Source organism: Pinus tabuliformis, chromosome 9 (genome assembly GCF_031772625.1).
Source record: "Pinus tabuliformis cultivar Carrire ecotype Pingquan chromosome 9, CPIR1, whole genome shotgun sequence".
Lineage (NCBI taxonomy): Eukaryota > Viridiplantae > Streptophyta > Pinopsida > Pinales > Pinaceae > Pinus > Pinus tabuliformis.
In genome coordinates, this window is record NC_142307.1 from 1,432,307,922 (window position 1) to 1,432,325,260 (window position 17,339).

Genomic DNA, 17,339 nt, shown 5'->3' on the forward strand with positions numbered 1-17,339 from the left:
AGGCAAACTTAGTAATTCCCAAGCATATTTATGGTTATATTTCCACCAAAAGGAGGGGATATGTATATAGGGGGGCTATTTAACATATTTTTAGTAGGGGGAGGGGAAATAGATAGGGATTTACATAATAAGTCAGAAGTTATTATGAATTTTGATCAGAAAGCGCTAAGGATAGAAATCTTAGGCTTTAAAGGGGAAAAATGACTTATAGAAGGAATATGAGCTCCCCTAAGCAAAGCAGATCTTTGCTTAGGCAAATGTTTATGGAATATGATGAATTTTGGAGATATTTAGCAGATCTTAACATCTTTAGGGGAAGTTAGTGAATGATTTGGGAAAAGGAAGAAGGGGAGGTTAGTCATGCCTCACTTGAGTTGCTCCAAGGGAATATGTCTTGCACTCGTGATCTGAAGTAGATTTAACACTTTTGAAACACAAAATTGATCACACATCTTCATTCTACAACCTCAAAACTGCCTACCCAGCCTACTTACCTAACATTTTCTCTTCTTTTTGTTTGGGTGCACTTGAACTAACAAACCCAGCTTTTCATCTTTTCTTTTGGCTATCCTCCTATCTAAATCTACCCTTATTTCTTCCAAGGGCTCAGATTAGGCTGTTGAGCACCCTTGCTTCTCTACCTAGCTAATAATCTGCCAAGATTAAACAGTTTGGACAGATATTTATTCTCTATCTTCTAAAACAAGCAATTTAAACCTAGGGAAGCCAAGATTAAGCTATTTGGCCTTCCCTTAATTGAGAAATCCTTCAAAAATGGAACTTTTGCAGCATGGAAAAGATGAACATTTTTGGCACTTCCACTGTCAATCATGAAATATGAAACCTATTGTATAGGAGGCTACCAAGGCCAACCCAAAATTGTTATTAGGCATTGGGTAAAAGAGATCTACAAGCTCATCTATATATATATATATATATATATATATATATATATATATATATATATATGGTGTTTCACTCATAACAGGAGCCCAATTACAGGCTTCTTCCTCTTTCAATTTACCAAGAAAGTCTGTGTTCATGAGGTTATTACTCGTGGACCTTGGAAGTGAAAGAATACATTAGTTGCCTTTTCTTGGTGATATGATGGCCTTTTGACAGACCAGAATGCATAGGTTTCTTATTTTGTGTGGGTTAAATGCCCCGGCCTCCCCATGGAATTCTAAAGTTTTCTACACCAATTGTAGGCTTCATTTGTCATGAACATGCATGATTTTTTTAAACTCTATAACACAGAAGAGGGTCTAGCTTCATGTTACTCTGCCAAAAGATTTGACTGAGTTTGTCCTTATTGAGATGAGTGACAGGATGATTAATCAACTACTCAGGTATATCAACATGCCAAACACTTGATTCCATTGACAAAGTCCAAACCTCAAAATCCATGAATACCCTTTATTGTCTCAGCCCACCACATGGCGACTCCTGATCCACAGGAAAACCAAGTTCAGAGTAGTTCATAAGTCAATACTGAAAATGATGGAGGGTGGATACATGTGCATAAAAATAACCAGAACAACATGCCAATATTTTGCAACATTGGTTTAGACCTTTGAGCATTTTGGTAGATAGCCAGCCTGATTTTGATTTCTAACGGTGCTTGTGGAGGCTGCATGCATGACCTGCTCTTTTTTGTATAAAATACAATTTATGTACATATTCTTAAGACAACTGAAGGAGGCTTTTTATTCAGAATAAAAATGATAAGATCAATTTTGGCATTATTTTCCAAGTCGTCGATGTTCTATTGTGGCAGCTCCACAGGGTGCTTTAACAGCTTTACAAAAGGTGATGAGGAGTTTCTTGTGTAATTTAACTTCTTAGAATATAGGTTGTCACTGTTGGCATGAGATGAAGTGTTTCCAAGAAAAGAGTAAGGTTCTGGGGGCTCAATTGTTAGGACATTATTTGAAGGAAATGTGATGCTATGGAATTCTATTTCAACTTCAAAATGTTATGAAAACCAATCTTAGCATATCATTCTCAAATATGGTTAATTATTTAAAGGAGGTTCCAATGATTGAATGTTATTAGAGGAAATAAGTTGATATCTTTTTTTTTTACCATGGAGGGTTAATAGTAAAAACCAGACATTGATCCACTAATTGGTTTGAATCATTAGCACAAATAATTATTAGACATGTAGAGCAAAGTAGAGCCAAAGTAGTTGATTTTGTTAAGGAGAATGGACACTTCTATATTTGACCTTCTCTTTGAGCACGGCTTGCTCTAGACCAAAGTATGATTTTTCTTAATTTATATCAAGGAGAGTATATTGACTGTGTTTCCAGGTAACTGATTTGGTTTTCGGCTTTTACTGGTCAATTTCGACAAGAAAAAGGCATGGGATTTAGAGTAAAATAACTTATATATACAACCCACAAGAATAATTTTGAATCAAATTTATAATCAAGAAATTTGGCTCAAAATTTATGCTATCACTTGGTTGATGGCTTTAGATAGAAATCCTACGCAGAATAATTCAGCAAAAAGATCCTTTCAGGATGCAATTAGATGCTATATTTTTCCTCTTTTGTGATTTTAGTGTTACAATTTTAAGAATATGGTTACAAAACTATAACAGCCTCTACTTATGTAATGAACAAAGTATGTATACTGAGCAGAATACTCGGAATATCTAGTATATAAGAAATTCCATCATGGAACAAATAATATATTATATACAGGTATATAGATCTGTATAAATCTTGTTTACTCTGTTTTCAATGATGTCCCATTGATCCTGTTTGGGGAATTAAGAGAACTCCCATTTCACTTTTCACTGGTCATCTTGAATTTTAAATTTGGGTAGATATGTTCTCATTAGGGCATCGTACTGGCAGGCCTTGTTGGTCTTTGGCATAATATCTACAACATAGCCTACATTTTAACCTTCTTTAACCTTCTTAAGAGTGGCCTGTGTGAAACTGTTTTGCGGTTATTCATCCTTGATAACGTCTCTGCATGATAGTTTACCTATTTAATCTTTTTAATTCTCCTGGGAGTAGTCCATGATAAGATGCGTTTGAGATTGATTTGCATTATATGAAATGTGATTTAACTGTACACATTTTGTGTGAAAGACATTTCTAATTTTATTGACCATATAGTGGATAATTTTCAAATGTATTCACATGCGAATTCATAATTTAACATAAATTAAATGGGACTTTTACATAATCATACAATGATGCTGATTATCATTAATCTTTGTTAAAAAGAAAAAAAAAATGGTTTTTGATGATATCAGATATATCAGTAGATAAAAATTTGTTATTGCACACAAACATATAATAATATGCTATTAACTATAACATCAAACCCTTGTTTCTCAAAATAAACCTGATCATGCTAGTAGTTAGGACATCAAACCCTAGTTTCTCAAAAATAAACTTGGTCATGTCAGTTGTTAGGGCAACAAAACTTGGCATAACTAGAATTGATCTATTACTTGGTTTCTCTATGGACTATCGAAATTGTGGTAGAAAATGTTAGGAATAGTGCTAATAAGTCTTAGATATCGTACAGGTTTTGAGCAAAACAAAATGGTGAGGACGCGAAGAAATCAAGGGCCTAGAGACTCTTCATAAGGACCTCCTTCAAATAATCCATTACCTTCACTAGAATTGACTCTCATCCTGCGTTCCTTGGAAGCAATTAATGAAACCTTAAGAGGGTGCCAAACAAATGAAATGGAAGGGGAACACCCTTCATCAGGTTTAGGAAACCTCGAGGGATCTAGAGATTATGATAGAAGACCTCTAGTTGAGGACATTACTAGGGAGTTCCAAAAGATTAAACTCCCAGAATTTGCAGTAGGTCGTGCCAGTGAGCATACAGAAGCCTGGTTAGAGGGGATGGGAAGGTGTTTCGCACTAACGGATTAGAATTCCAATTCCAAAGCCAAAATAGCAATATTCCAACTCAGAGATAGTGCTCTGAATTGGTGGGGTAACTTGGAGCATCAACTACACCTCACTCCGGACACAGTAACTTGGGAATTGTTTGAGGAGAGGTTCAGGAAGAAGTACCTGTCAGCATATTATGAAGAACAACATGTAGGAGTGTTCCATGCCCTGATGCAGGGAGGTTGTACTGTAGAAGAATATGAAATCCAATTTATGGAATTGGTCAAGTATGTCTCCTACATGGATATTGACCAGCGCCAAGCGGATCATTTTATGTATGGATTGAGACCTAAGATTAGGGCAATGGTGCAGATGTGGAAACCATCCTCAGTTGCAGAAGCTGTAGAATAGGCTTGTTATGTCGAAGAACACCTAGACTTAAAGGGTGAAGGCAGAGCCATCTTTCCACATCAAATAGGGTTTATGGGGAAGGCCCCTCGTACCTTCCAAAGGGGGGGAATTCGGAGGCCACCACCATATGGAAACATGGTTATACCTAGAATGCCAACAATAGGAATTTCAATGGTTTCTAGTGCAACTTCACCCACAGCTTCAAGGGCGCGTACAAATCAAAGTCATAGGCAAGGAACAACAAGTGGGGGCAAGGGTTCCAAGGGAAGAAACTCTTTCCAGAGAACTCCACAACATTCGGTTCAAGGTCCACCACGCATCACTTATTGGGGATGTGGATGACCTCATTGCCAGTCAGACTGCCTAGAGTTTCGAACTAGTAACAACAGAAGAGAGGGAAAAGAACCAATGGGGAGAGCAGGTAGCCACCACCGAATCTATACCGCAGTTTACAATCAGCAAGTTGAACACCAGTTTACCGTGGTAGAAACCTTAGGTATGATAAACAAAGTAAAAGTTAAAATTTTGTTTGACTCTAGTGCTACAGATAGTTTCATTTCACCAGTTGCATTAGAAAAATGTGGGTTGGCAGCCTATGAGCATGATGACTTTAAACAAGTTGAGATGGCTTCTGGAATAAAACAAGTAGTAGGGCCTAGTGCTGACCAATGTTAGGTAAACCTCGAGGTGTGTATGACTTAGTTGAAGGCATATGTAACAGAATTGGGAATGTATGATGTAATTGTTGGAATGGATTGGCTAGAAGCTCATCGAGCTTTGGTAGATTGTTTCAAGAAGAAGGTGATCTGTTTAGATGATGAAGGTAGGCCAATTGAGATTTGTGGAATCAAGAGGGGAGTGTCCCTACGATTCATATCCATGATGAAGGTAAAACGTTGTCTTAGACAAGGTTGCAAACTGTATTTGGTCAAGATTGTAAGTGACCAGAAGGGACCTTCCCTGGATCAACATCCAGTTTTGGCAGAATTCAAGGATGTTTTTCCAGAGGAATTGCCTGGATTACCTCCTATAAGAGAGATTGATTTCACCATTGATCTGAAACCAGGTGCAGAACCAATATCTAAGACACGCTATAGGATGACAACTCCAAAGCTTTGTGAGTTGTAGATGCAGTTAAAGGAGCTCTTAGACTTGGGATTGATTAGACCTAGTATTTCCCCTTGGGGTGCACCAATAATCTTTGTCAAGAAGAAGGATGGTTCCTTGCGGCTATGCATAGATTATAGAGACTTAAATAGAGCCACGATAAAGAATAGGTACCCAATACCTTAAATAAATGATTTATTTGATCAAATGAAGGGGGAAACTGTCTTCTCAAAAATTGATCTACGATCTGGGTACCACCAATTGAGGATAAAGGAGGAAGACATCTCCAAAATTGCATTTCGAACTCAGTTTGGGCACTATGAGTTTGTAGTTGTTCCATTCGGTTTAACCAATGCACCAACAGTATTCATGAGCCTCATGAATGGTGTGTTCAGGAAGTATTTGGACCAATTTGTGCAAGTCTTCCTTCATGACATTCTTATATATTCCAAGAATGAAAAGGAGCATGAAAAGCACCTAAGGGTAGTATTGACTTGTTTAAGGGAAAATCAATTGTATGGGAAATTGTCAAAGTGTTCCTTCTTTCAGAAGAAAGTCCATTACCTTGGGCACATCATTTCAGGAGAAGGGATTTTAGCTGACCCGGAGAAGGTGAAGGCCATAATGGATTGGCCAGTACCAAAAAATGCCCATGAGGTACGTAGTTTTATGGGGCTAGCAGGGTATTATTGCAGGTTTGTGGAAGGGTTTTCAAGGATTGCAAAACCAATCACCACATTACAGCAAAAGGGGGTTAGTTATGAATGGACAAATGAATGTGACACTACATTCACGGAGCTGAAGAGGTTACTAACTAGTGCACCGATCCTTCAAGTACTAGACATGAGAAAAGACTTCACTGTCTACACCGATGCTTCGGCGCAGGGATTGGGTGCAATATTGATGCAAGAAGGTGGGGTAATAACTTACGCTTCTAGAAAATTAAAGAAGCATGAAGAGTTATATGCTACCCATGACTTAGAATTGGCAGTAGGAATGTTAGCCTTGAAGCTATGGAAACACTACTTCATTGGGAGAAGATTTGAGTTAAGAAAAGATCATCAAAGCCTAAAGCATCTCTTCACTCAAAGGGATTTGAATGCTAGACAAAGGCGATGGGGTGAATTCATGAGTGAGTATGATTTTGAAATCTCGTACATCAAGGGAAAGGAGAATGTAGTGGCGGATGCACTAAGCAGGAGGCCACGAACTTTCTCCCTAGTAGCCTTAAAGGTAAATTTAAGGGAGCGGATATTGGAGAAACTCTTTGAAGATAGTTGGTATCTAAAAGTCATCTTAGCTATCCAGAATGGGAAACAGATAGAACCAAAGTTTGAAGGATATGTCCTTGAACCAGATGGGCTATTGAGATTCCAAGGGAGAATGTACGTACCTAAGGAAGGGGGTATAAGAGAAACCATCCTCGGAGAGTCTCATAGAGCACTCTATTGTGTAGATCCGGGGGTAAAGAAGATGTACGCAGACACAAGGAAACTCTTCTTTTGGGCAGGCATGAAGCATGACATAGTCCAATTTGTCACCAAATGTCTTGAATGTCAGCGAGTGAAGGCTGATCATCGCCATCCAGAAGGACTCCTACAACCTCATGACATCCCTACATCTAAATTGGAAGTAAATTCCATGGATTTTGTGGAGGGTTTGCCACTCACTTCCCAGAGGCACATTGCTATATTGGTTATAGTTGATAAATTGACCAAAAGTGCCCATTTCATCCTAGTAAGGGACACTTACGATGTTACGGATGTGGCACGAGTGTTTGTTAATGAAGTTATCCGACTGCACGGATTTCCCACAAAGATCATTTCCGATAAAGACTCCCGATTTACATCTAGGTTTTGGACAAGTTTGCAGTCAGCACTGGGAACTCAGTTAAACCTAAGCACTGCATATCATCTAGAAACAGATGGGTAGACTGAAAGAGTAAATCAGGTTCTGGAGGACATGCTTAGGATGTACATCATGGATAGTCAGACTCAGTGGGAAAGGTACTTACCATTGGTAGTGTTTTCCTATAATAACAGTTATCACAGTTCAATTGGGATGCCTCCTTATCAAGCCCTATATGGAAGACCTTGCAAGACATCATTGAGTTGGGAAAATTTGGAGGACCGAGTGATAGTTGGCCTGGAATTAGTTCAAGAAATGGAGGAACAGGTTAAGCAGGTTCGACAAAGGTTAAAGGAAGCACAGGATAGACAGAAGCGTTATGCTGATTCACATAGGATTGATCACAGTTATGAAGTAGGGGACCAAGTTTTTATTCGTATCCGGCCCAACAAAAGCACCATTCAGTTTGGGAAGGGGACGGTTTGTAGGACCTTTTAGGATCAAAGAGAAGATTGGACCAGTTTCCTATCATCTTGTACTGCCGCCCCATTTACATAAAACTCATGATGTTTTTCATGTGTCTGTTTTACGACATTATGTTTCTGATGAATCTCACAAACTGGATTGGCAGGACTTGCAGGTCTCAGACATGGGAACCGTAATGGTAGAACCATTACGCATATTGGACTGTAGGGTTTGACAGCTCAGACGTCGCACGGTGGACCAAGTTAAGGTCCAGTGGGAAAAGTATAGCCCAGGATCTGCTACCTGGGAGGATGCAGAGACTATGCATCATGACTACCCCTCACTTTTTGAGCATCTGTGATGCCTATTTTGACTTAGATAGCTACCTATGTTAAGATTCTATTTCCATGTTATTCATTTATGAACATTATGTAATATTGATGCATTTGGTTTGACACATAAAACTACTCATATGACTCAGTTGATAAATTTGATATTGATGATAGAAATGGTTGATATATGGACTACATGTATGACTCACTTAGTGATGGATTATCTAGTGCGTAACTTATCAGAATTATTTTGGTTCATATATAGCTCAAAGTGGATATGATTTATTTAAATGAATGACTTAGTGATAATTCCCATATTAACACATGGATACTAGACTTAATAATGTGATGATTATATGTCTTCTTGTTATATAAATGCATGAATGAGAGCTAACCCGCAGGGGAAAAATAACTATATGATAGCTAAGAGAGAAGGACGAGACATCTCACGAGGAAGGTATAATGTACATTATTTTACTACATTGGTATCTACTTGATATGCACTCTTATGACACAAGTAAATGCAAATGACAGGTGGCAAAACGACCTGACTGGATTATTCAATGACAAGTCCAACCAACTCTGTAGTGTGGTCTGTATTAGGGTATTGACCCTAGTTCTGCAGGAGGGGTGGAGGAATTTCCCACAGTGTATCCTTCGAAACCTGGAATCGTGGGAGGGTAGTGGTGGACACGCTCCCCTGGACGTGTGATGACGATTGCCAGTTGCCTGCTGGGGAAGTTATGTCAATGTATTCGATGCTTCCACCATGTTGGTTTTATCAGTGGTTAGTATGGCCATTGCCACTGATAAAGCAACAGAGGATGGATAGGGTGGGAACAGAAGTAGGCCAGGGTGGATAGGAGGATATAGATTAGTTGGAGACTCTTGATGGGAAGAAACATCATTGTCGAACTTATCAGATTTTATTGTTATAACTCTCTCTGGTCGCTATGCTTTCAAACTCCTTGCATCTTTTCATTTCTATCTTTGGGATGAAGTTTTCTGAAGGAGGGGTGTAGGTAATGCCCCACTTAAATCTTATCCTACAAATTTTGTTAATGTTTACATTATCTAAAAATATTGAGAAATATTGGTCTAGTATAAAATTCATGATTTCCATTATTCAAATTCCCCACTTACCTTCTCAAATTGAATATTAGGTAGGATATGGTCTCCTTCCATTATTTCAAAATATATGTATTCATATCACATTCCCCAATGTACCCTCACATTTACTTGGGAGAAGGCATAGTCCTTTCCATATCATTATCAATATATATATTCATTTCACATTACCCAATGTACCCTCAAATTTACTTGGGAGAAGACATAGTCCTCACCATCTCATTATCAATATATATATTCATTTCACATTACCCAATGTACCCTCACATTTACTTGGGAGAAGACATGGTCCTCTCCATCTCATTATCAATATATATATTCATTTCACATTACCCAATGTACTCTCACATTTACTAAGAAGAAGACATGGTCCTCTCCATGTAATTACATCTCGCATTCCCCAATGTACTCTCACATTTACTTGGGAGAAGACATAATCCTCTCCATTTAATTATCAATATATATATATTCACCTCACATTCCCAAATGTACTTTTCAGATTTACTTGGGAGAAGACATGGTCATTTCCCATTAAATTCCCAATTTTATATTCATGTCACATTTCCAAATGTACTCTTAGCTTTACTTGAGACAAGAGAAGTCAATTGTAAGGATGGATGAGAGGTTAATGACATTAATGAGAGGTGGTTGAGATGGAGAAGTGAAGGAGGGTATAAAAAGGGAAGGGGGAAGGAAGAAAAGGGGGATGGGGTTCTTGCTTATGATTGTGGGGGTTGGTTGTGATTGTTTGGACTTGTGTTTTTGGAGACCTTAGGAACTTGTGGAGGTTTTCTGGGTTGTTGAGAGGAGGGACGTATTGTTATCTTGGTCTGGATCTTTCATTTGGACACACACACTATATCTGGTTGGACTTGGGCTCAGAGGGCTAGGGAACCTATGGAGGTTTCCTGGGTTAGGGATTATTTCCTAGTTGGCTGGGAGGCAAATCTGGTTGGGTCTGTAAAGAGGAGCATTCAGTAGGAGCAGTAGGACAAAGGTATCCCCATCAGCCACCGGTATAGGTATTCCTCCATAGACTACTCTTGTAAAGTTAGTTAGAATGAAATATTCACCTTAATTTATGTTGATTATAATGTAAATGATAAAATTTATTTGTTTAAAAGCCGTGTAAGTAGGTAAGTTATTGCCTCTTATCGCATTTAATTTCAGAAGAAATTAGAAGTTAGTAGACCCTAGGATAAGGCTCTTACAACAACTCCATTTTTGTTGCCATGAAGTCACCATCTATTGCTTTAAAATGGGACTTGAAATGTTTGAATGCAAAATATTTTATGTCCTTGGTGACTGTGAGAATTGACCCATCTTCGGTTTTTATAACCCAAATGGAATTTTGATGCTTCCGCTTTGTAGCATCCCGGTGGAAAAAAATTGTATTTTTTCTCTGCTCTTGATCCAGATCAACCTTCTTTTTTGACGCCATTGCTCTTCTTGGACTCTGAGAAGTTTGTTTGTTCTCAGCATCAATGATAGGATATATTTCTATTAGTGTTAAGAAAAGAAATCAGGGACGATCAGATCCATCAATAATTCTATTTCTTTCACAATTTCCATTAATTCCTGTTTGATTTTGATTTTCTGATTGTCAATCCAGAATTTGACTTCAGATTTCAACCTTTTGAGCTTAAACTGAACCTGAGACACTGGATTATCGATAGCCATAAGGATCGGAGAAGACCAAGAGGCGTTGACCAGACCCTGAAACTCAAGATCACTCAACCATGGAGAATTGAATTTGAAAGGATCTTGTGTTGTTCCTAATCATAATGCCATTCCAGTACAATCGCTGCATGGTCAGAGATGCCAGTGTGGAAAGTCCAGGACTGTGGCTGAATCATCTTATGATACCAAATTGAATCCACCAAGAAATGGTCCAACCGCTTGGCAATTCCCTCATCCCCAATCTGACCATTACGCCATGTAGGGAAAAAAGGGAAAGGTACAACATCGATGAGAGTTTTCCTCTACAAGAGCTTAGCAATATAATTTTCCAAAGGGTCTGATGCAGCCTTTTGTCCCCAAATCTCCCCTGAATTCAAGGTGAAGTTTAAATCTCTAGCAAGTAGAATCAGCCGAACATCAAGAATTCCAGATAATTCAAGCTTTTCCCAAAAAGGTTTTCTGTTGTTGTAAGGAGCATATATGTTCATGATACAAATTCTTTGACTTGACCCCAGTCCATATCCAGTCAAAAGAATCCCTGCACATGTTTGATAGGCCTGAAAAGAAAAGGTTGATGGATTCCAGATAGAGGCGAGTCCACCTAAATTTCCATTTGAACTGGTGGCACATGCACACCAGGCTGGACAAATTTTGAGTAATATTTCCAATTCTTTCTCTTTAGATGCCATGGTTTCTTGCAGCAATACAATTGAAGGTTTTTTTAATTTGATGTAGTGGTTGAGCGATCTGATTGTTTGGGAAGATCCTTACCCCTTGACGTTAAGGGACATGATTTTCATGAGATGGTGGATTGTACAGGAATCAATGCTCTAAGGTTCTAGTGAGATGTTGTCCCAAGAGTTTCATTTGAAATATTAGAGGGTCCAGGGCCAAAGGACAAGTAAAATGTCTCCTCCACCACTTCAGAAAAGCGAGTATTAAGGTATCCTTCGCTCAAACCATACCAAGTAATCTTCCTATATTTGGAAACCTTTTTCCTTCTGCTAATTGACTGTGCTTTATCCTTTCCTCTGTCCTCAACCATGTCCTCATTTTGAAATAGATTTTCTCTCATAGATAAAGGTTCTATCCCCAAACTCGGTTGCCAGCGAAAGCCAATAAATCTTTGTCCACCGAGCTAGGAGATATATTGGAATCCTCGATATTCCTATTGCATATTAGGGAACACGAGGAGAGTCAGATGGATTTGATTGCTTCATTATTCACAGTGGATCCCTTCCTCTTGGTGGGGGTCCGATGCAGTAGTAGAGAGGGTTTCTTGTTGGTCCCATTGATTATGTTCTTATTTTTTGGTTTCAAATGTGCTTCAAGGGCCACCCTGTTTTCATTGACAGGCGAGATCGTATCTGATTGGGTTACTTCAGTTGTCGTCTCTGACCTTGGTTGTGTATTTTTCCCTTGTAACTCTATATGTTTCTGTCCAGGAGGGAATCTATGAATTGGACTTGGTCTTTCCGATGCCTCTCTAGATGCCCCATGGCGGAAGGGACAATTCACCAATAAGTGTCCATTTTTGTGACATCCCAAACACCTGAAGGGGACTCCCCAATAATCAATTTTCTACCAGATGGAGAAGGTTGCCCAGTAGATTTCAATGGAAGATGGAAAACCACCATATAGGTCGACCTCCACTAGAAACCAAGCCACCTTTTTGTCAAGAATCCCCATACATCCTTCGTCCACATATTAAAGTTTTCCAATTTCTCTAGAAATTTCGCGAATCACTCCCTTTGTCCACAATTCAATGGGGAAGCCCAACAGCTTAGCCCATATGATTTTTCATTAGGTTTCCTCGTCATTGGATCGAAGCCAAATTTCCAATTTCTTCTCGCAAACCAACGATTTATCATCTTCCTGACTTTAAGCCTGTATCCAAGAAAAGGGGACCGACTTTGTTGGATCCATTCTTTCATTTTCACCCCATTCATTTTGATAAACTCCCATCGTCCCACCAACAATTTCTTTCAGAATCTGACCACATTTTCCCAGTATAAATTGACTCCGAAGATCATCTTTTGTATCTCCTCCTCCACCCAGATTTGTTTCTTTCCTCTGTCTCTATACCCGATGGTATTCTTTTGTTGATTTTTCTTGGGCGGATCGGTCTCAATCAGGTTGACTTCAGGGAGGGATGAAGCTTTGTCCATACCATCATGATGTTTGCATATGTGATTTTGTGTTTCCCTATCTGTTCTGGAATATTTATTCTGAGTGAATCCATCTCTGTCAATTACATCCCTCATCGAGAGGTTTTTTCCCAGCAATCATAACCAAGATTCTGCTCTGCTGCCATAGTCACCTCGATTAATTTATCCATATGAAGTTCGAATTCATCTAGAGGCGATTGACTTTCCATTATGCAGCGTAGCACAAAACTCCATATTTTGAAATAAATCCGATCGTAAAGACCAAAGAAATGTGCGACTTTACCATTCTACACTCGCAGTCGTTCTCCTTTTCCGCCATGAACCTTTGGGAACTCAAATTTATACTGCTCACACCCTTATACTGCGGACTTTGAGATGGAGGGAAACTTCCATGGATTTGCAGTGGATTATTTGGCTGCTTCTTTCATATGGATTCTTTAATTATATCCTGATGTCCCAACATGATCAAAATGAAAAAGGTGAAAAAGGTGGATTATTTGGCTGCTGCTTTTAAGCTTAACAGGGCATTGTAGCCGTTTCTATGAAATGAACTGACGTCCGGTATTTGAATCTTTTGCTACTTGCATAAAATGTCAACTCATATAAGTTTAGGATTCAGTTCGAAGATTACTGAAATTCTACAATTCTTAATTAAGAGATGAAGTTCCCAGTGGCTGTAGAAAAATTGGTAATAAAAAACTGGAAATAACAACGTCACTAAGAAAATATCAAAATTTTATGTTAATTATCTATAAAATAAAACTTTACAATATTCATAGTTGTTTATAAATCAATATGATAGAAGTATACATTATTCAGAGTTATGACATTTAAAAAATAATAATAACAATTAAGTTTATTAGGGAAATATAGCTAACAAAACATTTTTATAATTTTCAAATGAAATATGGTAGAGATAACATTTTTATACTTTTGAAAAGAGAAACATTATTATAGAAATATCACTCATATTTTCTGAATACTTAGTAGGTTTCTTTGTGGTAGATAAATTGTTTTTATTAAAATAATCGTAAAGTGGATTCTTTTTTATTATAATTTAATTCTTTGTGTTTATTAGTCCCTTGGGTTTATAATATCAATCTATTGGGTTTATTAATGTAAGGGTTTATACCTTGGGCTTAATATTACTCCCTTGGGTTTTTAGTATTAATCTCTTCAGTTTATTATTCCCTTGAGTTTATAATATTACTTCCTTGCATTTATTAATCTAAGAGCTCATTTTCATAGGGTGTAATAGTATTCATAGGGTTTAAAATAGAAATCCTTGAGTTTAATATAAATCCTTTCAACTTATAATCATGGTCAACCATGGCCAATCATAGTCTAATGTCACATTGTGACAAATATTTTCTCAATATGAAAATCAACCATGGTGCAGCGTCACAATGTGACAAAGATCGTTTCGATATGAAAATAAATAATGCTCAATCATGTTCAACCATGGTCCAACCTCACTTTGTGACAAACATTGTTTCGATATGAAAATGAACCATGGTCAACCATGGTCAACCATGTTTATTTTAGGGTTTATATACCTTGCATTTATACTGCTAATCCCTTGGGTTTAATATTATTCCCTTAGGTTTATAATACCTTGGCGTTTTAGAATTGATCCCTTGGGTTTAATATTATTCCCTTAGGTTTATAATACCTTGGCATTTTAGAATTGATCGCTTGGGTTTATTAATTTAAGGGTTCATATTCCTAGGGTATAATATTATTCATAGGGTTTATAATATTAATCCTAGGGTTTAATATAAATCGTTTGGGTTTATAATCATGGTCAACCATGGTCCAATGTCAAATTGTGCTAAAGATTGTCTCAATATGGAAATCAACCATGGTCCAACATCGCATTGTGACAAAGATTGTCTCAGTATGAAAATCAATGATGGTAGAACATGGTCAACCATGTTTATTTTAGGGTTTATAATATTTATCTTAGGGTTTTTATAACTTAGGTTTATAATATTTGTTCCTTTGGTTTAATATTTTTCCCTTGGGATTTTAGTATTAATCCCATAGGTTTATTATTCCCTTGGGTTTATAATATCAACCCTTGGGTTTATTAATCTAAGGGTTCATATTCCTAGGGTTTATAATATTAATATTTGGCTTTAATATAAATCCATTGGGTTTATAATCATAGCCAACCATGGTCTAATGTCTTATTGTGAAAAATATTTTCTCAATATGAAAATCAACCAATGTCACATTGTGACAATGATTGTCTCAATATGAAAAATCAAACATGGTCAACCATGTTCGAACATTGCATTGTAACAAACATTGTCTCAATATGGAAATAAAACCTGGTCAACCATTGTCAACAACCATGGCCACATTGTGACAAAGATTGTCTCTTGGTCCAATGTCACATTGAGACAAGCATGGCCACCCATGGTCTACCATGGTCCAATGTCACATTGTGATAAAGATTGTCTCAATATGAAAATCAACCATGGTCAACCATGTCCAACCATTTTCCAACATGGCATTGTGACAAATGTTGTCTCAATATGAAAATCAACGTTGGTCAACCATAGTCCAGCGTCACATTGTGACAAAGATTGTGTCAATACGAAAATCAACCAGGGTCAACCATATTTATTTTAAGGGTTTATAATATTTATCTTAGGGTTTATGTACCTTGGGTTTATAATATTTCTCCCTTGGGTTAATATTATTCTCTTGGGTTTATAATCCCTTGGGTTTTTAGTTTTAATCCCTTGGGTTTATTATTCTCATGGGTTTATAATATTTATCTTAGGGTTTATATACCTTGGGTTTATAATATTAATCCCTTGGGCTTAATATTATTCCCTTCGGTTTATAATATCTTGGGGTTTTAGAATTAATCCATTGGGTTTATAATATCAATCCCTTGGGTTTATCAATGTAAGGGTTCATATTCCTAGGGTATAATATTATTCATAAGGTTTATAATATTAATCATAGGGTTTAATATAAATCCTATGATTATAAACCCAAGGGATTTATATTAAACCCTATGATTAATATTATAAACATTATTCATATTAAACCCTATGGTTGACCATGATGAATAATGTTTATATGATTTATAATATTAATCTTTGGATTTAATATAAATCCATTGGGTTTATAATCATGGTCAACCATGGTCCAACATCACATTGTCACAAAAATTTTCTCAAAATGAAAATTAACCAATCTCGCATTGTGATAATGATTGTCTCAATATGAAAATCAACCATGGTCAACCATGTTTGAACGTTGCATTATGAAAAAGGTTGTCTCTATATGGAAATCAACCATGGTTAACCATGGTCAATAAGTGTGGTCAAATTTTGACAAAGATTGTCTCTTGGTCCAATGTCACATTGTGATAACCATGGTCACCTATGATCAACCATGGTCCAACATTGCATTGTGAAAAAGATTGTCTCACTATGAAAATCAGCCATGGTCAACAATGGCCAACCATTTTCCAATGTCGCATTGTGACAAATGTTGTCTCAATATGAAAATCAACTATGGTCAATCATAGTCCAACGTCACATTGTGACAAAAATTGTGTCAATATGAAAATCAATCATGGTCAACCATGGTCAACTTTGGGTTTATGATTTTTATCCATTAGGTTTAATATTATACCCTTGGGTTTTTAGTTTTAATCCCTTGGGTTTATAATATCTATCATAGGGTTTATATACATTGGGTTTATAATATTAATCCCTTGGGCTTAATATTATTCCCTTCGGTTTATAATATCTTAGGGTTTTAGAATTAATCCATTGGGTTTATGGTATCAAACCCTTGGGTTTATCAATGTAAGGGTTTAGATTCCTAGGGTATAATATTATTCATAAGGTTTATAATATTAATCCTAGGGTTTAATATAAACCCCTTGGGTTTATAATAATAGGGTTTACTATAAATCCTTTGAATTTATAGTATAAGTCTCTTAGGCTTATAATATAAATCCCTTCGGTTTATAATATAAATTCCTTGGGTGTATAATATTTATCTTAGGGTTTATATACCTTCGATTTATAATATTTATCCTTTTGTTCTAATATTATTCCCTTGGGCTTATAATATCAATCTATTAGGTATAATATTCTTCATATGGTTTATAATATTAATATTTGACTTTAATATAAATCCATTGGGTTAATAATCATGGTCAACCATGGTCCAGCATCACATTGTCACAAGGATTTTTTCATTATGAAAATAAACCAATGTTGCATTGTGATAATAATTGTCTCAATATGAAAATCAACTATGGTCAACCATGTTCGAACATTGTATTGTGACAAAGATTG